The sequence below is a fragment of the Pan troglodytes genome, chromosome 23 (genome assembly GCF_028858775.2).
Source record: "Pan troglodytes isolate AG18354 chromosome 23, NHGRI_mPanTro3-v2.0_pri, whole genome shotgun sequence".
Classification (NCBI taxonomy): Eukaryota; Metazoa; Chordata; class Mammalia; order Primates; family Hominidae; genus Pan; species Pan troglodytes.
The window spans coordinates 29,833,262-29,857,427 of NC_086016.1; the positions used below are offsets into that span (position 1 = coordinate 29,833,262).

The following is a 24,166-nucleotide window of genomic DNA, read 5'->3' on the forward strand; positions in this document are numbered from 1 at the left end:
GGGTGTTTGGGCAACACGCCGGCCATTCAATCAGACCCACGGGGCTGTGAGGGGAGCGGCAGAGAATCAATCATGGGCCGTGTGTGTTTGCAAAAGGACGTGTGTGGCAGTGACAGCAGCGGGAGCCCCGGGGGAGGCCCCCCGGGGACACGTGTCCACCACCTGGGCTCCCGTGCCCGCTGAGGTCTGGGAGGCAGTGGCTGCTAAAATACAGATTCCTAGGCCCCAGACCATCATCCTGAAGCCAAATTGCCAGAGTCAGGCCCAGGACTCTAGAGTTTCTTTGAGGGTCTCCCAGACACTTCTGGTGAGCAGCCAGGCTTGGGAACTCCTGTGCAGCCCACCCAGCCCCAGGTAAGGTCCTGAGGGTAGAATTCGAGGAGTGGGGAGTGGGGGGCCAAGGCAGGATCCATCGTGGGAGGAGCTGCAGCTTTGCAGTCAGACCTGGCTCTGTCTGTGTTTCCATAACATTCTGTACCGCCCAGCTGCAAACTCCAGCCACCGGGTTCTAGTCTCATTCTCTCTCCACACCTTCCTCCCTCTCTCTCCTGCCCTCCCTCCCTCTCCCCACTCCTTCTTTCTCTCTCTATTGCTTTCTCTCTTTCTCTTTCTCCATCTCTCTCTCTCCCTTTTCCCTTCTCTCTTTTCCTCTTCCTCCCTTTCCCTCTATCTCTTTATCTCTCCCCCTTTCTCTCTCACTCCCTTTCCCTCTTCCTCACTCTCCCCTTCTGTTTCTTTCTCTCTCCCCCGCATTTCTCTCTCCTTTCCCTTTCTCCCTTTCTCTCTTTCTCTTTCCCTTTCTCTCTCTTCCCCCTTTCTCTCTTCCTGTCTCTTTCTCTGTCTCCCTTTCTCCTTCCCTTTCTCTCTCTTCCCCCTTTCTCTCTTCCTGTCTCTTTCTCTGTCTCCCTTTCTCCTTCCCTCTTTCTCTTTCTCTCCCCACCCTTCTCTCTTCCTCTCTCTCTTTCTCTGTCTGACTCCTTTTCTTTCTCTCTCTTCCTTTCTCCTCTCCCATTCTGTCTCCCTCTGTCTCTCTTTGCCCCAAACACAGCATCTGGCACCTAGTAGGCACTCAATAAATATTTGCCAAGTGGACGGCCCTCTGCTTTCTCTCCTGCCCCTGGGTGTCTGCCTGTCCCTCGTGTCCCCTCCCTTTCATTCTTGCTCTCTCTGTGTCTCTAGTGCCTCTGGATTCATCTGCAGTGGCTGGAACCCTGTTCTCCAGTTGTTCACCCCAGCATTCTGAGGCCAGGACTGGGCTGCTTTACATTTCAGAAAGGCATGTTGGGGCTGGGAGAAAGCAGACTTGCCATCTGGAAAAGCTGTCCCAGGCCTGTGCTTTCGGGACCTGAAGCCACAGTGCACTGCGTGCACCTTAGCCTTGCATCATGCAGCGTGGCTGCGATCTTCATTCCCAGTAACCCTCCTTCCTGGGCCTGGTGATCACCGTCCTCTTCTGTAGCACCAGGGACCTTAGCAGAGCCCCTGTGTCCCGCGTCTGTCCAGTGCCCGCAAAAAGAGAACCATGGGACAAAACCCCCATTGCACAGACGGGGAGGGCAGCCAGAGAAGGGACCATTGACCTGGGTCACCCCGAGAGTTGATGGCAGCCCTTACCACCTGCATCGTGTGGTGTTTTGATCTCCCGGAGGGCAGCTTACAATCCCAGACTCTCCAAGTGACAGAGAGGGCCCATTCTGTCCAAGTCCACATGCCCCCCAATTTACAGATGAGGACCCTGAGGTCTGGAAAGATGAGGTGACTTTCTGGATGGCTCAAAGAGGAGCAATGAAGTGATTGGGGAGGAGCAATTGGTTAATCAAGAGGTAAGACCTTTCCATGCTGGTCTCACATCATACATGAATTTAATTTAACTGAGTTAAGATCCACTTAACTAAACACATTTGCCCCTCACACCCCAAAGGGACATTATATGATGGGGAAATCCCCACACCACTCACTTTGAAGGTGTCTGCTCCAAGCCAAACCCTCCCATTGGGTCCCACGTGTCTCTGAGTAGGAGCACCTGGTTCCTCCCTCTGCCTGTGAGTGTCCCACTCCACTGTGTGGCCCTTAAACACAAGACTTTACTGTATCTGGAGCTTGACAGGAGAAACAGCGATCCGTCCCAACGCAGGAGGAAAAACTGGCTGTGCTGAATTTATTGAGAAATAGTGGTTGGCTCCAACATGACGGCTTCCCAAGGAATTTTCAAGGCCATTTTGACTCTTAAGCGATTGTGCCCTTAAGGACCTGTCCTCTGCATAAGATGCAATGCCACTGGCTCTCCAGCAACTAGAAAAGAAACAAGAGACCTGATATTTTTAAATCTTTTTACCAAAGTATAAACTACATGCACAAAAATGCACATATTTTAAGTATACAGCCCAACAAATGGTCACCAAGTGAACACACCCCAGTAGCTAACCCCCTCCTATTTAGTCCCCCCTGATGATTTGTCAATTAGTTATTGCTGGGAAACAAAGCATCCCATAGCTCAGTGGCTTAAAACAGCAACCATTTATTTAGCACGTGCTTCCAGAAGTAGATTTGGACTGGGATCAGCTTGGTGGTTCTTCTGCCCTGGGATGGGCTTGGCTGATCTTGGCTGGGCTTGCTAAGTGTCTGCCTTCCACAGCTAGGGCTGGCTGGTCTCAGATGAAGCCAGCTCTGAAAATTCATCTCTGCTTCACCCATCACTCATCCTCCAGCAGGCTAGCCTGGACTTTTCACACAGCAACTGCAAGTTCCAAGAGAGCAAAAGGCCTCTTAAAACCTAGGCTTGGTACTGGCACATGTTGCTTCCACCACATTCTATTGGCCACAGCAAATCACATGACCAACGTAGATTCAAGGGAGAAGAAGTAGACTCTGCCTCCTAATGGGATGGGCTGCACAGAACTGTGACTATTTTTGCAATCTGCCAAGATAAGCATTTCCAGTTTTCAGCCAAGAGAAATAATTCTGCTGAGAACATTCTAGTATATGTCTTCCAATGGCCATAAGGACATATTTCTAATGGGGATATTCCTAGGAGTAGAGTTGCTGGGTTAGAGGAAATGCCTTCATTCTTATATGGGCCCCATAGAGGCCTATTTGTTGGAAAGAACAGAAGCTGCTGTGAGCTTTGCTATCTTAAGGAAGTACCCACAAAGGGGCATGCACAGATTTTGAAGCCCCTCTCACCTCCAGACAAGCCCCTTCTCCAGGCAAAAACTTCCCTTTTCCCTTCTGTGCCAGATGGAATATTATCCTCCCAAAATTTGTCACCCTGGATCCTCAGAATATGACTCTATTTGGAAATAGGGTCTTTGCAGCTGTAATCAAGATGAGGTCAGACTGGTTACAGTGGGTCCTTATGTAGTGATTTGTGACTTTCTAGGAGAAAAGGGAGAGAGATTTGGATACCGTGACACAGATTCTCAAGGAGAAGGCCCTATGACCACAGAGACAGAGACTGGAGTGACGCATCTAGAAGCCAAGGACCACCAAGGATCGCAGAAACCATGAGAAGCTGAAATAGACAGGCAAGGATTCTCCCCTAGAACCTTCAGAGAGAGCATAGCCCTGTGGACATCTTGATTTTGGACTTCGAGCCTCCAGAACCATGAGCGAATAAATTTCTGTTGTCTTACACCCTTCCATGTGTGGTATTTTATTATAGCAACCCTAAGAAACCAATACACCCTCCTACCATCCTGTTGTTCTATCCTCTGGTCCAGGGCAGGAGCAAAGGGCAAGTTTCCCTGTGCCCCTTGTAATTGACCTTTTCATGCCGTTTCGTCCCCAGGGTCACACGCATAAGCACGTTACTGAGAAGATTTATCCCAAAGCACGTACGGGGCTCCGGCCCGTGCAAACACTTGCCTGCTGGTTTACAGTGATTTACTCACAGATTACCCTCTGATGGAGGGGGCCCCAGCCTACGCGCCTCTCTCGTATATCAAAAAGGAAATCCTGAAGACATCACTATAAACGCAGCGGGGAGGAGAACCTGCCGACGCCGTAAACTTACACGATGTGGTGAAGTCAGATGGGCCATCTGCTTCGCTCCCCAATCCAGATGCGCACAGAGGCTCGCCTGCACAACTCCTCGCACGCTCCAGACACACCCCTTCTCCCGCCTCTTCTCTGCTGCATGGGCAGCAGGGCGGCCCATGAGAGGAGCACATTGGACCAAGGGGTATCAGCTCCCCGGCCTCTGAAGGCATGCAGTGGATCAAAATTATAAAGCAGAGCCATGTTCAAACTTTGGCTATTTCTGGGCTAGTTCAATGCCTTCTCTGAGTTTCAGCCACCTCGTCTGCTGTGGGGGACTCCAATGAGAAATCATCCCGCCTGACCCACTTTCACTCCCTTCTGCTAGGTGGTATTATCAGGATTCCTGGCTGCAGGTGGCAGAAACACAACTCACAGTGGCTTAAGAAACAAAAAAGAATAATAAATCTGTTTTCTTGAATACCTGAAAACTCTCGAAGCTACAGTTTCAGGTGTGGCTGCATCCAGGGTCTCCACAATACCAACAGGAAGCTGAGTGTCTCTTTCAACTTAATTTTTCTCTCATTCTGCTTTGTTGTCAGGCAGGCTCTCCCATCAGGGTGGCAAGATGCCCCCTCAAGCTTACACCCTGTTGTTTAGCAAACCCAGCAGAAGAGAAGGTCTCTCCAGTAGGCCCTGGACTGAACGAAGAAATGCTGAGCAATTAGCAGCAAGATACCAGGAGGTCAGAACCAATGCCCAGCTTCATGGACTGGGATATTTGTGAGATATTAGCCATTGCTTTCACCCTAGCTAATCTTTGCATCCTCACAAAAGAAAATTTGCTTCTCTATGAGTCTACCCCTCCTGCATATGAGGTGAGGTTCCCCCTGCTCTCTGTGGGGACTATCTCATCTCCAGACCCTCCCTCTGTCCCCCACCCAGGAGCTGCCCTCTCTGCTGAGATGCCAATACCCATCTTTGACTCATCACAGTCTTCCACGTTGTCTGTTATTTTCTAAATGTTGTACCCTGGATCCTTCAAAACTCATACTTTTAAGGCTCAAAAGCCAGACTCTAGTGACTTAAAATAAGCTTTTGAAATCCAAAAACCACATACTTGACTCTCTTATCCTCCTCTTGTTGTAACATCTATCCCTGAGGCAGAAAATACAGAACACCCTGTGGCTGCCTGAACGGAGGAAGGATGGGGGCGGGGAGACATCGGTCAATGTATCAAAGCATCTCTCTGCCTGAAAGACCTCTCCTGAAAGACATGAGCTATTAGGAGCTCTGGCAAGGGCTTTGTCTTATCCTCCTTGCTATCCCTGATGACTGGGCAAAACAGTAGCTGCCCTGATTCCATGAGACAGAAAGGGGTGACTTACTTAATCCCAGAGCCACGGAGTGGAGGCCCCCGGGAGGCAATTTAAGGAAGGACTTTGAGCCAACAGAACCATGCAGAGATGCAAGGGGCTGCTTCACTAGGTGGTGAGCCCCCTGTCACTGGAGGCAGACAAGCAAAGACAGCTTGGCAGAGACACTTGAGTGAGGATTCAAGTATCAGATGGGTAGTCAGTCACCTGGAATCTGACCTCTAAGAGAATTGGGCAGTGTCTCTTTTTGCTACTCATTTGATCTTCTTCAATGCTTAGCACAATGCACAGGTCTCAAAACACTTAAAATACTCTTGGCTAACATCCAAACCCCTTTGTATAATCTCCATTGTCTTGCAAGTGTGATTCCCACCTCCCATTCCAAACCCATTTCCACTCACTCCTCCATTCTCTCCAGCCACCCTGTTCCCTCCTCAGGGCCTTGCTAATGCTGTTCCGCATGCCTGGAATCCTCTTCCTGCAGATCTAGGTACAGCCAGCTTCTTTTCAATCTTCAAATCTCACGGCAGATATTATATTCCCTTCGCAAGGAAAGCTTCCCTGATGACTTGATTTAAAAACTCCTTTCCCACCCCATCCCTCTCTCTGTCATGACCCTGCTTTCTTTTTCTTGGCTGCACTTACCACCACATGAAATGATCCTATTTGTTTATTCCATCTCTCCAACTACAATGGAAGCTCCCCAAAGGGTAGGAACTTTTTCCACCCGTTCACTACTATCTCAGAGCTTAGCCCACTGCCTGGCACATAGTAGATGCTCAATAAGTACTTGCTCAATGAGCTGTATTCGCTGGGGTAACATTCGATGCTCTAACAGGTAAGCCCCAAGTTCTCAGTGGCTTAACACAATCATTTTGTTCTCTGCCTCTGAAGGCCACGGAGTGTTTCCCATCAGTGGGCATCCATCCCAGGGCCCAGGCCACTTCCATTTTGTGGCTCTTCCATCCTCTAGGATGTCAGAGTCTCCTCCTTCCAACTGCAGTTGGACAAAGAGAGAAAGTGGAGGATTGTGGGAGTGGGGGGTGGTTTGTGGGCCAGGCCTACATGTGGCTTATGTCACGTCTGCCTCCATGGGCCAGAACTCAATCACACAGCCACAGCTAAGAGCAAAGGAGACTGGGAAATGAGGTCTCCTTGTGTGCCAAGAAGAAAGCGATTATAGTGAAGAATCCGTCTCTGCCCCAGAGGGAATGGACGAATGAACAAATGGAATGATCTCTCACATACCTTCCAACTCAAGATCTCGTAAAATTCCAAGTCCTGCTGGTCCTGGAAATCCGATGCCAATTGCTGCCTGCCCTGTTTCATCTCCACTGTCGGAATAACTGAAGGCAAGGGCTCAGGGCTGGAAATGTGCAGCCCCAGGGACAGACAGAAAGAGCTGCCAGGGCCTGCTGGCCCCAGATAAAAGCAGCCCGAGAGATCTGGGCTTTCCTGAGAGACACCTGTGTGGAACAGTTCTCACTCCTGCAGAGCAAGGGGGAATTGAATCCATTTGCTCAGGATGACTTCATACTGGGTTCTACCTGGGATACAGCAGACTTGGGAAAATTGGGGGCAGCCCTGGGGTCCCTGAAGGGCCTCCAGTGGAATTTAGCTCCATAGGCATCCGGAAGCATGTATTAAGTCCCTTCCTTGTGCTACTTCTTTCTCCAGTGGTGGTTAGTACGTGGGAGTGCTAAGAGCAGTGCCTGGCACACAGTAAGCACTCAATACTCAATAAGTGTTTGCTAACATGAGCTTTTCCACCTTCACAGTGACTCCGTGCATTCATTCATCCACCTAACATTTTTGCCCATCCCTGCCCTTCACTAGGTCCTGGAAACGCAGCAATGAACAAGAAAGACAGAGTGGGGAGTGATAAAAGACATCAACCTTGCCCTCACAGAGCTCCTGCTCTGGAGGAAGAGCAACATTACCTAGGAATGGCTCTAACAGGAGAAAAACTGCACGTGGTGTGTGCTGCTTTAGAAGAAGGTGCTGGAGCTCTAGGGAGAGCACCTGGGGGCTTGACATGGCCTGCGTAGGGGAAGGGTCAGAAAGACACTCTTTGTCTTGCCCTTCCTGATCCTTCACACACATACCTTGGATCTAATCTGGGGTGCTCCTCCAGCAGATACATTCTCCTGGACAAACATTTCTCCCTGGTATGTGCCCAGAACCAGCCTGAAGCTGGGGATCTCAGCCCACGCCAGTACCCACGGCCTGGTCCTTTCCTGCTGTGTGGCCGTAGCTAGGCTGGAATGGGGGAGGACTCAACCCTGGGAGATGCAGGGGCTGCAGGTTGTGGGGTAGAAAGTGAGGGTGGGGCTCCATGCTTCCTGAATCTTGATCCAAGATGAAGATATCCAGTCCAGGGCCCTGGTGAGGAAGTGTCCAGTGGTCTCTGATTTGTGTCTCCCTGAACACACCGAAAGCTAAGTCTTTTCCTTGGTGCTGTCCTGTGCACATCCCATGGGGTTAGCTCAGCTGGTGGGGACCCCAGCTCCTCCCAAGGGGCCCACATCCCTAAACCAGGCTCCCTCGAGCCTCTCTCTACATTTGCTGATGCTCTGCAGAACGTTCTGTGCAATTGTTTGAATATTATCTTGTCCTTGGTTTCATACAAGTGTTACCAAAATGAGTGAAGACCCGACACCCGGAAGCGTTTATCCCCAGAGGAAGAAGGACTGGTCTCATAAACCTGGTATGTTGGAGACCAAGAAGGAAACTGCCCAGAACAGGCCAGAAGTGGCAAATCTTTCACCTTAATCAGCTGCTTATTGGATGAAAAGTCACCCCGATAAATGTTCAGCTGGGAAGGAAAAGAGCTAACGAAATGGACATGTGCCAAATTCTGGAAATAGACCATCAACGACCGTGCCTAAACAGTTTACTCGGAGACTTGATCATCTAGTTTAGCCCTCCAGGGATTAAATGCTCACCTCTTTATAACATGGGGGACCAATGCTCGATTTCCACACATTTGAATTTCATAGCATGCATGCAAATCTGTAATGCATGAAACTGGGTGAGGCGGAGGAGTTGCAGTGTCCTCGGCACAGCGCCTCCTTGGGGCTTGCACTGGAGCTGCCTGGAGCCCGGGGATCCCACAGGTTAATGAGTGGGACCAGGACCCGGCCACCAGCCCCTGGAAAATCTTCCCCAGGGAGAAGGCCACCAGATCACAAGACCCCAAGTCCACCCCCAGGAACGAAGGTCAGCCTGCCGCTCCCTCCAGTCTGCATCCAGCCCCAGGAGCAGGTGACGGGGGCATCTGACCCTCCAGAAGCCCCCTAGAAATGGGGGGAGGGGACGTTAGATGGAGTGCAGCATAGCCCATTGCGTCCTCCTCGGGAGGCCAAGGGCACCCAGGACGTGGAAATTAAAAAGGAGGAGGGGAGGCCCAGCATATTAACCTCCTTAATCTTTCATTTCTGACACAGATTGTGGTCCCTCATTTCAAAGAATTTCAAGCTAATGTCTGGAGGGCAGAAAAATCTATTTCCCAATACGCACTGCAACTTTTTCGCCGATCGACTGCCCTTCCTGGTACAATCAGCCGAGCATTGATTTTTTTTTTCTTTCTCTCTCTTTTTTTAATGCTAAAGCATCATCCAAAAATCTATCAATAGGAACAACATCTTTGAAGAAAATACCAGGAGGCCCAGGCTGCTTCTTCATTAACCCCAAAGCTGCCGGCCTGAGATGGGGCCCAGGAAGGGGCTGCTACTGGGAGACCCAACCTGAGGGACACACTTGTGACACTTCCTGGAATGCTGGGCTCTCTCAGGATGTGTGGATGTCAGCATCTTTTGTCCTTATGTTAGAACCCTTTAGAACTGGGGCCAGTGAGGTTATTTCGTTGTAAATGAATTAACATTCGATAAGATTTAAAATTCAGTTCTTTGGCCAGGTGCAGTGGCTTATGCCGGTAATCCCAGCACTTTGGGAGGCCAAGGTGGGAGCAGGGCTTGAGCTCAATAGTTCGAGACCAGCCTGGGCAACACATTGAGACCCCATCTCTACAAAAAGAAAAAAATTTTTTTTTTTTTGAGACGGAGTTTCGCTCTTGTTGCCCTGGCTGGAATGCAATGGCGCAATCTTGGCTCACTGAAACCCCTGCCTCCCAGGTTCAGACGATTCTCCTGCCTCAGCCTCCCAAGTAGCTGGGATTACAGGCATGTGCCACCACACCTGGCTAATTTTGTATTTTTAGTAGAGATGAGGTTTCTCCATGTTGGTCAGGCTGGTCTCGAACTCCTGACCTCAGGTGATCCACCCGCTTTGGCCTCCCAAAGTGCTGGGATTACAGCCGTGAGCCACCATGCCCAGCCAAATTTTTTTTTTAATTAAAAAGATTTTTTAAAATTAGCCAGGCATGCTGATTTGTGCCTATAGTCTCAGCTCCTCAGGAGGCGGAGGTGGGAGGATCGCCTGAGCCCAGGAGATTGAGGCTGCAGTGAGCCATGATTGTACCACTGCACTCTAGCCTGGATGACAGAGCAAGACCCTGTCTCAAAAATAAAAAGAATAAAAATAATAAAATAGGCCGGGCACAGTGGCTCACGCCTGTAATCTTAGTACTTTGGGAGGCTGAGGCGGGTGGATCACCTGAAGTCAGGAGTTCGAGACCAGCTTGGCCAACATCGTGAAACCCCACCTCTACTAAAAATACAAAATTAGCCGGGCGTGATGGTGCATGCCTGTAATCCCAGCTACTCCAAAGGCTGAAGCAGGAGAATCACTTAGAACCTGAGAGGCGGAGGTTGCAGTGAGCTGAGATTGCGCCGCTGCACTCCAGCCTGGGTGACAGAGTGAGACTCTGTCTCAAAAAATAATACTAATAAATAAAATTCCTCAGTCAAATGAGCCAAGTTTCAAATACTCCATGGCCGTGTGTGGCTCATGGCTCCCTCATTGGACACCGCAGGCCCAGAACAGCTCCACTGTCATAGAAAGTTCTAGAGAATAGGGCTGCCTCAGAACAGGGCTCAGCACACTTTTTCTGTAGAGCCAGTGTTCTGAAAATGCTTCATATCTTGATTTCAGTGATGGTTTCATGGGTGTAACATGTAATATTTGTGCTGTATATAAATTGTGTATATATATATTACTGTATATAAATTATGTCTCCATGAAAAGAAAAAATATCTTTAGAAATCTTAGATTGTCTTAGGGAGATACAATGCCTGGAAAGTTCGAATCCTGCAGGATCCCTGAGCGCATCCTTACCCCCATGGGACCCTAATGGGGTTTCAGAGGCCTCCAAAGAGGGAGGATGCTGGGCAGGGGGCTCTCATTCATAAACCCCTTCCCCAGATTGGTATCCTTTATAAGAGTTCTAGGGGCCGAGAAAGAGTTTAGCAACAACAGCAATGGAAAGTCAACTCTGTCTGTTTCCTGCTTTTAGGAATGTGAAAATTCTTGAGAAAAGTAGGAGGCAGAACCCGTGGGAAGAGGGTACACGACGGGGATGGGGTATGTGGGAATGAATGAGTGTAGCGGTCTCGCAACCCTAATTCCCACTTCAGTCAGGGAGGCTCCCATGGCCTGTATTTTGCACGTAGGGTTTCTGAGCAATAAGAATTCACTCATGGAAAGCTTCGGCTCCGTTTCAAAAGTGTGCACACCACTGCCTTTTAGTCTTGGCTTTTAGCCCAAAACAAGCAGTACAGTGGACAGTTAAAGGCACACGCTGTGGAGTCAGAAGGCCGGGTTCAAATCCCAGCCCCAGCTGTGTGAATTTGGGGAAATCTCTTCATTTCTCTGTGCCTCAGTTTTCTCCTCTGTAAAAATGGGGATAATGATAGGACCCAACTCGTGGGTTGTTATAAGAATAAGAAGCATTAACTCTTAGGAAGCATGCTGAACCAGATTGAGCATCTCCTGTTTGTTTGGGGTCTGTCTAGGATGATACCTTCATTCATTCCTTCAACAAGCTTGCGTGATGGAGACGCCAGGCCTTGGGAAAGAAGGCAGCCAGGCCAAGTCATGACAAACATCCCTCTTTCCCTACCCCAGGTCGCACCTGTCTCTCACCTTCCGGCAACCCCACCTTCAAGTCCTTCCTGCTCCACCAGGCAGGTCCCTGGAGCTTGGCCTGACAAAGGCTGTTGGCTTATCAGGACACCCAGGCCACAATCCAGAACTGGCTCTGACCCAGGAGCCACCAGTGTCTGATGTCCCCATGTCAAAAAGAGAGGCCACACTGTCCCAGACCTGGACTGGCTGTCCTCAGTGCCTTGTTGCACAGAGCCCAGACTCCCTCTCCAAGAGGCAGGATCCTACTCCTTGACCCCCTACCTTTGGCGGAGATCCCGCTCTGGGGCATACAGGCAACCTGAGGCTCTGTCCCCATAGATGTTCACCTGTTCATCCAACCTGGTGGCTTCTTGCCCTGGGAAGCCCTCACCTTCAGTTAGTCACTCACTTAACGACTATTTTTAGGACAACTACTTTGTGCTAAGCTGAGTCCCCGAGGCTGGAGACATAAGGAACAAGAGAGACACAGTCTGCCCTCATGTAGTTCACATCTAGTTGAAGAAACAAGCAATAAACAGGTAGAGATCATTTCACCTGGAGATCAGTTCAAAGAAGAAAATAACTCAACAGACTGGAAGCAGGTGTGGTCAGGGAAGACTTCCTGGAGGAGGTGACAATTACACAGAAACCTGATAGATAAGAAGGAGCTGGACACAGGAGGATATGGGTGAAGGGCATTTCAGGCAAAGGCAAAGGCAAAGGCATGTGCAAAGGCCAGGAGGTGGGAAAAAATTAGAGAAAGAGGAAAAAGGAGCAGAGTAAGCTAGGAAGCCAGTGGTCAGAGGTGAGAATGGCCAGTGCCCACCAAGCCTCAGCACACCTCTGTCCTGCTGGCTCAGTTGAAACCTTCCCTTGATCTAGAAATGTACAGCTACCACTGATCACTGACAGAGCCTGGTGGCTACCGGAGCTGCAGAGGTCTATGCTCAAATCCAGCCTCAACCTCCTCCCAGCTGAGTAACCTCAGGCCAGGGCATGACCCTCCTGGGCCTCAGTTTTCTCCTTGGAAAATGGGGGCCTAGTGGGGTTGCTGCAAGTGTCAGGGAATGCGTGTAATGGCCTTAACTCAGTGCCTGGCACGCAGTGAACGATAGGCCGACGTTGGCCAAGTCAGAAAATCCGTCTGCCCTGACGTCAGGCAGGGCCTAATTATAGACGCCCAGAGGTCACTTTCAGCCTCTTGTGACTCAGAGGCAGTGCCAGGCAGCAGACAGTGGGAGGGACACAGAATCAGGCCGGCTCCACCAATGCAGAGCCACAGGGGAGTGCCTCCGTTTCCCTGTCTATTAACCAGAGATATCAGTGGGACCTGCCTCCCAGGGCTATGAGAAGACTCCAAGTTGGGCCTAGTACTTCATAGGAGCTCTGTCAACCTCCACAGTCCACAACTGCACGCACAAATGGAAAAATCGTTGTAATTTAGATAAATTTTCCCTTGAGGCTTTCTTTCTTTTATTCAACAAATATATGCTGAGCCCTTTGGTGCTTCTGGCTCTGTGTTAAATACAATGTGTACAAAAAATGCCTGCGACAGCCACTGAGGGTTTACAGAGCCAATGAAGAGAGTCAGCAAGGTTACAGGGGCATATTTAATGTGCTCAAAGAACAAACTAGAGGTTCCAGAAAGAACCATTCTTCTTCTTTGTTCTTCCACTGGTTTGCTTATTCAGCCTCCCAGCAGCCCGGCCTTGTCCCACAGGCCTTGGTGTCTGAAAATTTGCTGGGGCAAGTGGAGAATCCCTTACCCCGTCCCTGCATGTGGGACCCTCTGGTGTGACCCTGGCCTCCAAGAGGACCGTGTTCACCTTGAGATCTGAGTTCAAGGCCTGGGTCTGCTCCTGCCTTGCTGTGAGAACTTAGGCAAGGCATGGAGCCATGCTGTGCCTCAGTTTCCTCACCTGTGCATGACATCAGTGATGGTAATAATGAAAATGCCCTGTTGGGGCTATTTAGGGGGTTAGATGTGATCACAGGGGCGGAGTGCTCTGTGTCCAGTGCTCCAACGGAATCATTGCTCTGTGTCCAGCACTCCAACGGGAATCATTGCTCTGTGTCCAGTGCTCCAACGGGAATCATTGTCGTTACCCTCTGTCTAAGGCAGGGCCGTCCCATTTTTTGGCTCCCTGGGCCACATTAAAAGAAAAAAATTGTCTTGAGCCACACATAAAATACACTAACACTAATGATGGCTGATGAGCTAAAAAAAAAATTTGCAAAAAAAAACTCATAATATTTTAAGAAAGTTTACAAATTTGTATTGGGCCTCATTCAAAGCCATCCTGGGCTGCACGCAGCCTGCAGGAACCAGGTTGGACTAACTTGGTCTAGGGAATGATGCAGCCTCCAGCACCAACATCGCCCCTGGATCAAGGAAAGGAGACATACCCTGTACACACCCCCAGCTCCAACCCACTCTTGGGTCACTACCCAACTCTTGAGTCATTTCCAGGTCACCCCCTGGAAATGAGGGTGCTGGACTAAGTAGAGGTGACCACCACGGATTCTTGCTTTCCTTTCAGAGTTTTTCTTGGGCAGCAGTTGATCATGCATGGACTACATTTCCCAGGTTCCTTTACATCTAGGTAGGGCTATGTGACTAACTCTGACCAAAAGACTGTGAGAAAAAGTGATGTGCATCACTTCAGGGCTGAAGTGATTAACAAGCAGGTATGTCTCCTCAGTCTCTCTTTCCCCACCTGCCTGCTGAATGGAACAGAGTTCAAAGTAAGTGTTGAAAATGGTAGAGCCACAAGATAGAAGGAGCCTGAGTGCCTGAGTCACCGCATGGAGGCAGATTGCCCAACCAGAAATGCCAGCAGTGGGTTGTAACATTAGTGAGAAATAAACTTATACTGTGTTAAACCACTGAAGTGACAATTGCATCTGTTACAGCAGCTGGCATTGCCTTCCTTAACTATCACATATACATTATACCTTTTTTTCAGTTGTATATGCATTATCTCGTTTAACACTCAGCAAATTTCTAACACCAGTGTGAGGTACTGATCTTTTGAGCATTTAATTTGGGCCAAGCACTGGGCTAAGTCTCTTGCATACATTTTCTTGTCTTAACCACAATTCTATAAGGTGGGCTTATAGGATTATTATTATAGCCACATTACAGATGAGAAAACTAACACTCAAAAACATCTGGAATCCTGCCCAGGGTCCTCAGCTAATGAGTAGAAGTGGCTGGACCAGAACCCAGAGTTTACTCTTTTTTTTTTTTTTTTTTTTTTTTTGAGACAGAATCTCACTCTGTCACCCAGGCTGGAGTGCAGTGGTGTGATCTTGGCTCACTGCAACCTCCACCTCCCGAGTTCAAGTGATTCTCCTGCCTCAGCCTCCCGAGTAGCTGGGACTATGGGTGTGCGCCACCATGCCTGGCTAATTTTTATATTTTTAGTTGAGATGGGGTTTCACCATGTTGGCCAGGCTGGTCTCAAACTCCTGGCCTCAAGTGATCCACCTGCCTTGTCCTCCCAAACAGAGTTCACATTCTTAATGACTGCACCCATGGCCTCCCAGAACCCAATAAGTTAGATATTTCAAGCCTTGATCTATAAGTGATAACATTGAAGCTCAGAGAAGGTCCATAACTTGGCCATGCTCCTGGAACTAGTAAGTGGCAGTGACTGGCTTAGAACCCAGATTTGTCTGGGTCCCATCTAGTGCTCTTGACCTACCCACATTGCTGCCTTGGTTGCCCTTTCCAATGGGCACTAAAGCTCTGATCCTGTTCCCATTCCCCAATGTTACAGTGCCATGGCTGAAGGCAAATTTGGCATCCATAGAGCCTGTTATAATGCTAAATAAATTTTTCTCTTGGCAGTCTTGACACTTATTAAGCACCTGGGAGGCTATTAGTGCCTTGTGCTGTCCAAAACACTCTTAATTACTATCTAATCAAGGTATCTTTCACTCTAGGAAAAAAAAAAAAAACAGAAAATGGGGGGAGATGTTCATGCACACCACTTTTGAATCCTTTGCTGTGCATTTCCCTCCAGCCACCACGTCCCCTGGGTGCCATTCAGGAAAGGGACTAAAGAAATGAAGATGGAGGGAAATGGTCTCTAAACAAGGCTTCATTTTCATCCAGCAATCTCACTCCGTGGACTTGATCTGGAGGCAAAATGGAATGAGTGAATGATGAAGATGGACCTACCAGGATGCTGATCACAGTGGTGTTGGTCTCATGGGAAAATTGCAAACATCTGAAATGCCTGCCAACAGGACTCTGGTTAAATGAACTGTGGTGCATCCATGCAAAGGAGTACTATGCAGCCGTTAAAAAGAAGAACATGGAACCATTTGGGCTGATGCAGACCAATCTACAGAAAAAGGGTGGTGCAGAACAGTGAGCCTCCTGTGAACCCATTTGTGTAAAAACATAAGGACATCGTTTTATTACAATTGTCAACATTTATTGAGGGATTAATACACACTATTTTAGGTAGTCAAATTCATTGCCTTATTTAGCCCTTGTAAGACTCCTATGAGGTAGAAAATATTGTCATTCCCAATTTATAGATGAGGAAACTGAGGCTCAGAAAAATTTACTAATGAGTGCCCAGGGTCACCTCTTTAGTGAATGGTAAGCCTGGGATTCAAACTCAGGAAGTCTGAAAGCCACCACTAACCATTAAATGACACTGCTTCCCCAACACACAAGGAGAATGATTGACAGGAGAGTTCCATTTCTTTGAAATGGGGGAGATTTGGAGGTGCAAGGCATATAAGAGACTGCTGCGAATTGAGGGGATAGAGTTTTAACAGCCATATGGGGACAGGAGGCAAAGCCTGGAACCCTCCAAAGGTGGAGTGCTGGAACTGAGACTGCTACCTAAAATCAGGGTCCCCAAAAGGTAATATTCTCAAATAAATAATGAAGTAAGGGAAAAATTGTATGGCGGCAAAGGACAGCAACAAGGAATTTTGTCTGTCTTGGCTTGGGCTCAGGAAAAAAAAAAAAAACTCCCCTAAGACTGTATAACTATGGACCTGTGATCATGGGAATTTGGTGTTTAAATTTGAACTACATGCACAGATGGGAACCCCCAAACTGAGAAAAACGTAAAAGCCAGACCAGGGGTGATGATATTATGGCAAGCAAGGCAGAAACAAATGCTCCACCAGACACCCTCAACCATGATATTCAAGATTCCCACAGATAATGCCATAAGATAAGCTTGCAATCCCAAATTATAAAACCCATGAGAAAGCAAACACCATGAAAATGCCTGTAAGGTCACATGAGGAACTGTTAGCAGTGGTTGTCTTTGGAAAGTGGTAATGCAGGAATGAAGTAAAGCAAGTCTGGCTTTTTGCTTAATACACATCTAAGGCAGTTTGAAGTTTCTTAGAGTAATGAGATTATAATGCTTTCTTCTTTTGGTTTTAAAATCAGAGAATCACTTATCGGCCTTTTGGCTAAGATCAAGTGTAAAATAAAAAATATTTGAACTGAAAAGAAAGAATGGAAGGAAGGAGGGAGAGAGGAAAGGAGAAAAATTGGCTACAAGCCTCAGCCCCTACCTCCAAGATCACCCTCCTACCTCACCGTACACCAGCTACGGGCTGTGGCCAATGAGTCTGGTGATGCTTCACAGGAAAGAGCTGGGGTCCTTCCCATTTGCCAAGCATGCATTCATATATAGTAATCTGCCACTTTGTCTAAAATCCATGATTGAGGTTGGTGCCACTCAATTTCCTCCGACAGAAGGAAGTTCCAACTTTAATTCCTCTTTGGGCACCAATCTATCGACAATCTCATTGCTTCTACCTCTTCAGTATTCTTCAAGTCTCATTACATTGTCCATCCCCAGCCCCCTCTTCTGTCCCGAACACATCTCATGCCAGGCTCAGGACATGGTCATCCTGCCTCTCATGCTCACCCCACTAACCCATCCTCCAGGCAGCAGCCAGAGTGAGAGCCCCAAAATACAAATCAGATTACTGCCCCGCTTGGAATGCTGTGACAGGTTCCCTTTCACTCAGAATAAACTCTGAGACTGGCCAGGCATGGTGGCTCACGCCTGTAATCCCAGCACTTTGGGAGGCCAAGGTAGTTGGATCCCCTGAGGTCAGGAGTTCAAGGCAAGCCTGGCCAACATCGTGAAACCCCATCTCTACTAAAAATACAAAAATTAGCTGGGCATGGTCTCCTTGAACCCAGGAGGCAGAGGTTGCAGTGAGCCAAGATCACACCACTGCACTCTGGCCTGGGTGACAGAGCGAGACTCCATCTCAAAATAATAAAAACTCTGAGATCCTTCCACAGCCAACAAGTGTTGGGGGATGCAGTCTCACTGATGGGTCTCAGGTCATCACCCTCCACTTCCCTGCCCTCTGTGCCCATGCCCTCACTCTGCTCCATTTACACTGGCCTCTCATCAGGCCTCAAATACACCAGCTCAGGCCACCAAGTCTGCACGGAGAAGACACATCCTCTGTCTGGTCACTTTTCTTGCACAGAGAAACTCTTTTTCGTCTTTCACATTTAATAGTGATGTCCTTGCCCTTGGACAGGCTCTCTGCACCCACCTAAAGCAGATGCTGAAGATCTCTGTGGTAGACAGAATAATGGCCTCCCAGAGACATCCATATCCTAATCCCCAGAACCTGTGAATATGTTACTTTACCTGGCAATAGGAACTTTGCAAATGTGATTAAATTAATGACCTTCAGATTGGGGGTGGGAGGGCAGCGGTTATCCTGGATTATCTTGGTGGGCCAATGTCATCACAAGAGTCCTTGTAAGAGGAAGGCAGGAGGATTAGAGTCAGAGAAGGTGATGTAATGACAGAAACAGAGAGATTGGAAGATGCTACAATGCTGATTTTTAACATGGAGGAAAGCGTCACAAGCTAGGAATGTGAGTGGTCTGTAAAAGCTAGAAAAGGCAAGGAAATGGATTTCCGCCCCCCCCCCCCCCACCGCCCCAGAGCCTCTGGATGGAACACAGCCCTGCTAACACCTTGATTTTAGCACTTCTGACCTCCAGAATTGTAAGATGGTAAATGTATGTTGTTTAAAGACACTAAATCGGTGAAAATTTCTTGCAACAGCCACAGGAAACTAATACAGTACCCTACCTGTGTTCCTCATACCTGACCATCTCTGTATTATCCAGGAAGTCCAAACACCAGCTCCAGGATTGCACTTCTGTTTTCGTGTTTTGTTTTGTTTTTTGTTTTTTGTTTTTTGAGACGGAGACTTGCTCTGTCGCCCAGGCTGGAGTGCAGTTGCATGAACTCAGCTCACTGCAACCTCCGCCTCCTGGGTTCAAGTGATTCTCCTGCCTCAGCCTCCTAAGTAGCTGGGATTACAGGCATGTACCACCACACCCGGCTAATTTTTGTATTTTTAGTAGAGATGGGGTTTTGCCGTGTTGGCCAGGCTGGTCTCAAACTCCTTACCTCAGGCGATCCTCCTGCCTCGGCCTCCCAAAGTGCTGGGATTACAGGCGTGAGCCACCGTGCCCGGCCAGGATTGCGTTTCTGGAACTGCAAAAGGCACACTGGAAGTGCTAAGAACTAATGGCTCTGGGAAGATAGTGTATCAATACCTCAGCTCCCTCTCCTCACAGGGCACACACCTCTGAGGAGTATATTCTACATGGTCTCCCTAAAGTCCTACAGGCTTGAACTCCAGCTGCCCATCATGGTAACTGGCTCGACCCACACTCCCTGTATTAGCTGCCTCCCTCTCCCTGTCTCACTGCCCCATCCCCCTTCAAGCACTTCCTGGAATCATTTCTCAAACAAACCACTTGTCTTTGAGTCCTCGCCTCTGAGCAACCCAAACCAAGACCCTTCAGAAAGGGTTTTATTCTACACTGCACCCAGCACAGCTGTACCTCTGCATCTCCCCAATGGGTACGGCAGCCCCTCGAGGACAGGATGGTGTCTCCAGGTCCTGGCACAGGGCCTGGCATGCTGAACACACTGGATAAATATTTGTTGAGTTGCTGACTGAATAATTCAGCTCTTTAAAGAAAACAGAACATCTTCTGGAAGATGCACAGGCACTCATACTGCCAATGGGGCTTCCAAATTAGTGGTGGGAGTGGGTGCTGCTTTAATGGAGCCCAGATTTCTACTGCCATTAGTGGCCTCCATTTGCATGCAGAGAAAGGAGGCACCAGAATACTGGTGAAGAGTTTGTTTTCCTAAGTGGATTAAATGTGCCCCCCCGGCAACCAGCAACCGCAGGTAGAGATCAGGCTTCTTGATCTCCGCAGATAGTCTTTCTGAAGGGCCCCTAGAAAGAGCCTGACTTGCTGGGTGCGGTGGCTCACACCTGTAATCCCAGCACTTTGGGAGTCGAGGTGGGTGGATCGCCTGAGGTCAGGAGTTCGAGACCAGCCTGGCCAACATGGTGAAACCCTGTCTCTACTAAAAATACAAGAATTAGCTAGGTGTGGTGGTGCACACCTGTAATCCCAGCTACTCGGGAAGCTGAGGCAGGAGAATTGCTTGAACCCAGGAGGCGGAGGTTGCAGTGAGCTGAGATCATGCCATTGCACTCCAGCGTGGACGACAAGAGCAAGACTCCGCCTCAAAAAAATAAAATTAAATTAAAAAAGAAAGAGCCTGACCCTGCCACTGGTTCATCTGACACTCTCAGGGAAGTCTCTTAGAGGAATCAGGTGGTTTTCCACCTTCATGCCTTTGTCTCGGCCATGCGTTCTGCCTGGAATTCCTTTTATCTATCTCTAAAACAATGGTTTATCTTTCAAGATTTGCCCCAAGCAGAATCTCTCTGGGGTCTTTTCTTTTCTCCTTCTAGGACTGCCCAACCTGAGTTCCCCTTTTCATCTCCGTTGACACTTCGGGTGTTTTTGGATGTCTCTGACACTTCAGAGTGTTGCATCTGGAGCAGGAATCCTGTCTGTTTCTCTCCATGCCCCGATGCCTGGTATACAATAGGTGCCCAATGCTTGCTGACATGTACAGCTTTTTCCTCCTTGGCTCTAAGCCTGAGAAGCTTGGAGGCTCACCCCATGCCCTCACCATACCTGGTCACAGCTGGGATCTCAGAGGCCCAAGGTCAAGTGCCAAGAGGATTCCTAGACTTCTGTAGAAGGAGAAAAGAAGAGATGGGGAGGGAACGCAAAGGAGCTGGGATGGCTGGACAAGGGACAACACCCCCCCACCAACAACCCAATCCTAGATCCTAGGGTGCCAAGTCAGCACTGGGTACCCTCGTCTTATCACCCATCAATACTGCAAAAAACCTGGAAAGAACTCTCTCCATCCTGGCCACAAGATCCTACTGGGAAGCAAATTTCTGAATAAAGAGATGGAGACAGGGACCCCAGGTTCTGGATTTGGGGCAGAAGGCCCAAGACTTAGTCCATCATGTAGCTTCAGAGAAGTCCCATGAGCCAAGGTGGAAGAGACCAATAGACAGGTTCCAAATGTCCCTCCCAGCTGTCCCTCCTTGGCAGGAACTGGCCTGTCTCAGCCTTCCCACAGGGCAGCTGTCATGATTCAATGAGATGTGTTCACCAGCAAAAGGTCACTCATCCAATCTGCACCCATCTAATGAGCACCTACTGTGTGCCAGGCACTGTCCTAGGCCTCCAGGGTTGAGCAAAAAACAAAATAGACAGGGACCCTTCATTTGTGAGGAAGAGGAAGACGGGGCATAGCAGAGTGGACAGGAGGGAAACAGTAAGAGGAGAAAGAGGCGGGCAGGGCAGTCTCTCAGAGTCTGGCAGATTGCTGACAAGGTTGGGTTTGATTCTAAAGACAACAGGCTTTTGGAGGCTGAGACAGGTGGATCACTTGAACCCAGGAGAAGTTCAACACCAGCCTGGGCAACAAGGTGAAACCCCGCCTCTACAAAAAATACAAAAATTAGCCAGGTGTGGTGGTGCATGCCTGTAGTCCCAGCTACTCGAGAGGCTAAGGTGAGATAATTACCTGAGCCCAGGGAGGCCGAGGCTGTGGTGTGTTGATTGTGCCACTGCATTCCAGCCTGGGTGACAGAGTGAGACCCTGTCAAGAAAGAAAGGGAAGGGAAGGGAGAGGGAGAGGGAGAGGGAAGGGGAGAGAGAGGGAAGGGAAGGGGAGAGAGAGGGAAGGGAAGGGAAGAGAGAGGGGAAGGGAGGGAGGGAAGAAAAGAAAAGAAGAAAGGAAAGAAGGAAGGAAGGAAGAGAGAGAGAAAAAGAAAGAAAGAAAGAAAAAAGAAATGGGAGGGAGGGAAAGAAGGAAGGAAGGAAGGGAAGGAAGGAAAGAGAGGAAGGGAGGGAGGGAGGGAAAGAGAGAGAGACAGAAAACAGGACACCCAGAGAAAATTTCTAGCACAAAAGTAGCCTCCCCCAATTTGTGCCCCTCCAAGGTGCCCAAAACGGGTGTATCCTTGTCTGGCATCCATGGGCATCTGGCCTTTTCCCCCTAATAACCATGCCTCCCCTTTCTACAGGCAGCTGCTTGCAACCTTTGAATGTTCCTGGCTCAGTCTCAAAAACTAGAATCCTTGGCCACCCTCTGAAAGGGATTAAATCACTCAAAAACAAAGTTAAACAACTTAGAGATAGTAGCAAGAACCACAACAAGGTGTAACAAAGGATCCGCAGCCATCACACTGAGCCCTTGGTCACTGTCTGGGTGGAAGCACCCTGTTCTGCCCTGTCCTGGTTCTCTTTTATACTCCCAAGGAGAGTTCGTGCATTCTAGTAAATGCATCATCTTTCTTTGGGCCAGTTTGGCGTTGCACTTCCCTTCTTTCCAGATTATTTCATGAGGTGATCCTTGCCATTAACCAAACCTGCTCTGTACATGCCATGCTGGTATGAAGTTCAGTTGGCCACAAGGAGTGGGTGATCAAAATTTACAGGCTGAGGCAGGAGGATCACTTGAAGCTACGGCTTCAAGACTGGCCTGAGCAACATTGCAAGACCCTATCTCTATAAAAATAAAAAATAGCCAGGTGTGGTGGTGTGTATCTAATAGTCCTAGCTACTCAGGAGGCTGAGATGGGAGGATCTCTTGAGTTCAGGAGTTTGAGGCTGCAGTGAGCTGTGATTGTGCCACTATACTCCAGCCTGGGTGACAGTACAAGACTCTGTTTAAAAAAAAAAAAAAAAAAAGGCCAGGCCAGGCGCAGTAGCTCGCCCCTGTAATCCCGGCACTTTGGGAGGCCGAGGTAGGCAGATCACGAGGTCAGGAGATCGAGACCATCCTGGCTAACACGGTGAAACCCCATCTCTACTAAAAATACAAAAAATTAGCTGGGCGTGGTGGCGGATGCCTGTAGTCCCAGCTACTCGGGAGGCTGAGGCAGGAGAATGGCGTGAACCCAGGAGGTGGAGCTTGCAGTGAGCCGAGATCGCACCACTGCACTCCAGCCTGGGAGACAGAGCAAGAATCTGTCTCAAAGAAAAAAAAAATTAGCAGTCTCCCAGGGAAGGGTTTCTAGCCATCTGTTGATGTCCACTGACTCGGGAATCTTGGGGATTCCTGTTCTTCCTCCATCTGCACCCCCAGACTCAGGCATGTGAGTTGCTACCAGGCCACCTTCTCACCAAGAGTCAGAAGATCTGCCCACAGAGCTGGGGAAGAGTTGGAGCTGTCATAAATAGTGAAGACTGGTGCACTCATTCTGGAAGCATCTTATTGACAAACGAGTCAATGGCGTAGCTATAGCAGGCAGCCTTTTCCATCAGATTTCTCCTCTCAGCCAAACTCCTTGGCCTGCCCTCCAGGGCTTTTCATGGACTTGTACCCACTGACTTTGTCTGACTCACATCCTTCCATATCCCAACTTCCCCTCTTTATTCCAGCCCCATCAGACCAGCCAGCAGTCCCTTTTCAGCCTCTGCACCTGTGCACATGCTGTTTCCTCTTTCTGTGCTGGGTAAATTCATGCACAATACCCAGCTAAAATATCCCTTCCTCCAGGAAGCGCCTCTGGTCCTGAGTCTGTCTCTCACCTTAATCTGACGTTCTGGGTCCATCTCCCCCACTGGACTAGAAGGTTCTTGAGGGTGTGAACTTTGTGTTTTACACCTTCACATTTGGCCAGTTCCTGGTACCAGACGGTCCTGTGGAGTTACGTAACGTAAGCTTCGGAGCCTCAGTTTCGTCAACTGGATAATGGGATTATCATGCCAACCTCCTAGCATTGTGGGGAGGAGGGAATGAGCAAGGCCTATGAAGCTCTGCACAGAAGCTGCCCCTCATAGCAGTCCCAGGGGTGGGCAGAACAGTGCCAGCCCCGACCTGGGGGGAGTGAGGATGACAACCAGTGTGCATCAGTCCCCTGCTGCAGAGGTGCAGACTATGGGTCATTCACTTCTTGTGGCTCAAAGCCACCTTCGTCTCCTGTCCTCCCCCTGACCCTGCAGAGGGAGCAGTCCCTGCCAGGTTAACACTCACTGACCTCATACCACACCGGTCAAGAGACCAAAAGGAGAACTCATTTCCCAGCCAGGAGCCAGCTGTCCACACAGAAGTCACGAGGCTCAGCCCAGGTGAAAGCTGAGCCTGAGTCACAGAGGCGCCTGCCTCCTGCCCTTGGCCCTAGCAGGACTCAGACAGAACAGGGTGAGGCTCTCCCAGTTCCCAAGGACCTCCTGGTGCCAGGAGCTTCCCAGACGTCATCTCAAATCCCCGCACCAGCCTGGTGAGGGGTGCACCCTTAGTATCCCCACTGTACAGATGGGAAAAATGAGGCTGAGTGTTGAATGACATGCCCAAGGTCTCACAGCTGCTAAGTGGGGGAGCCAGGATTTGAACCTATGTCCCTAGGACATTCCAGTC

General features: G+C 49.2%; 1 long non-coding RNA gene across 1 annotated transcript in view; it reads right to left on the bottom strand.

Annotated features, from left to right (window-relative positions):
* Positions 1–1,840: 1,840 nt before the first annotated feature.
* LOC104003730 (uncharacterized) overlaps positions 1,841–24,166 on the bottom strand; it is a 64,118-nt gene continuing 41,792 nt past the window's right edge. The window contains exon 2 of the long non-coding RNA XR_008541665.1: positions 1,841–2,292. This is a non-coding gene — a long non-coding RNA (uncharacterized LOC104003730). The remainder of the gene's footprint in view (positions 2,293–24,166) is intronic.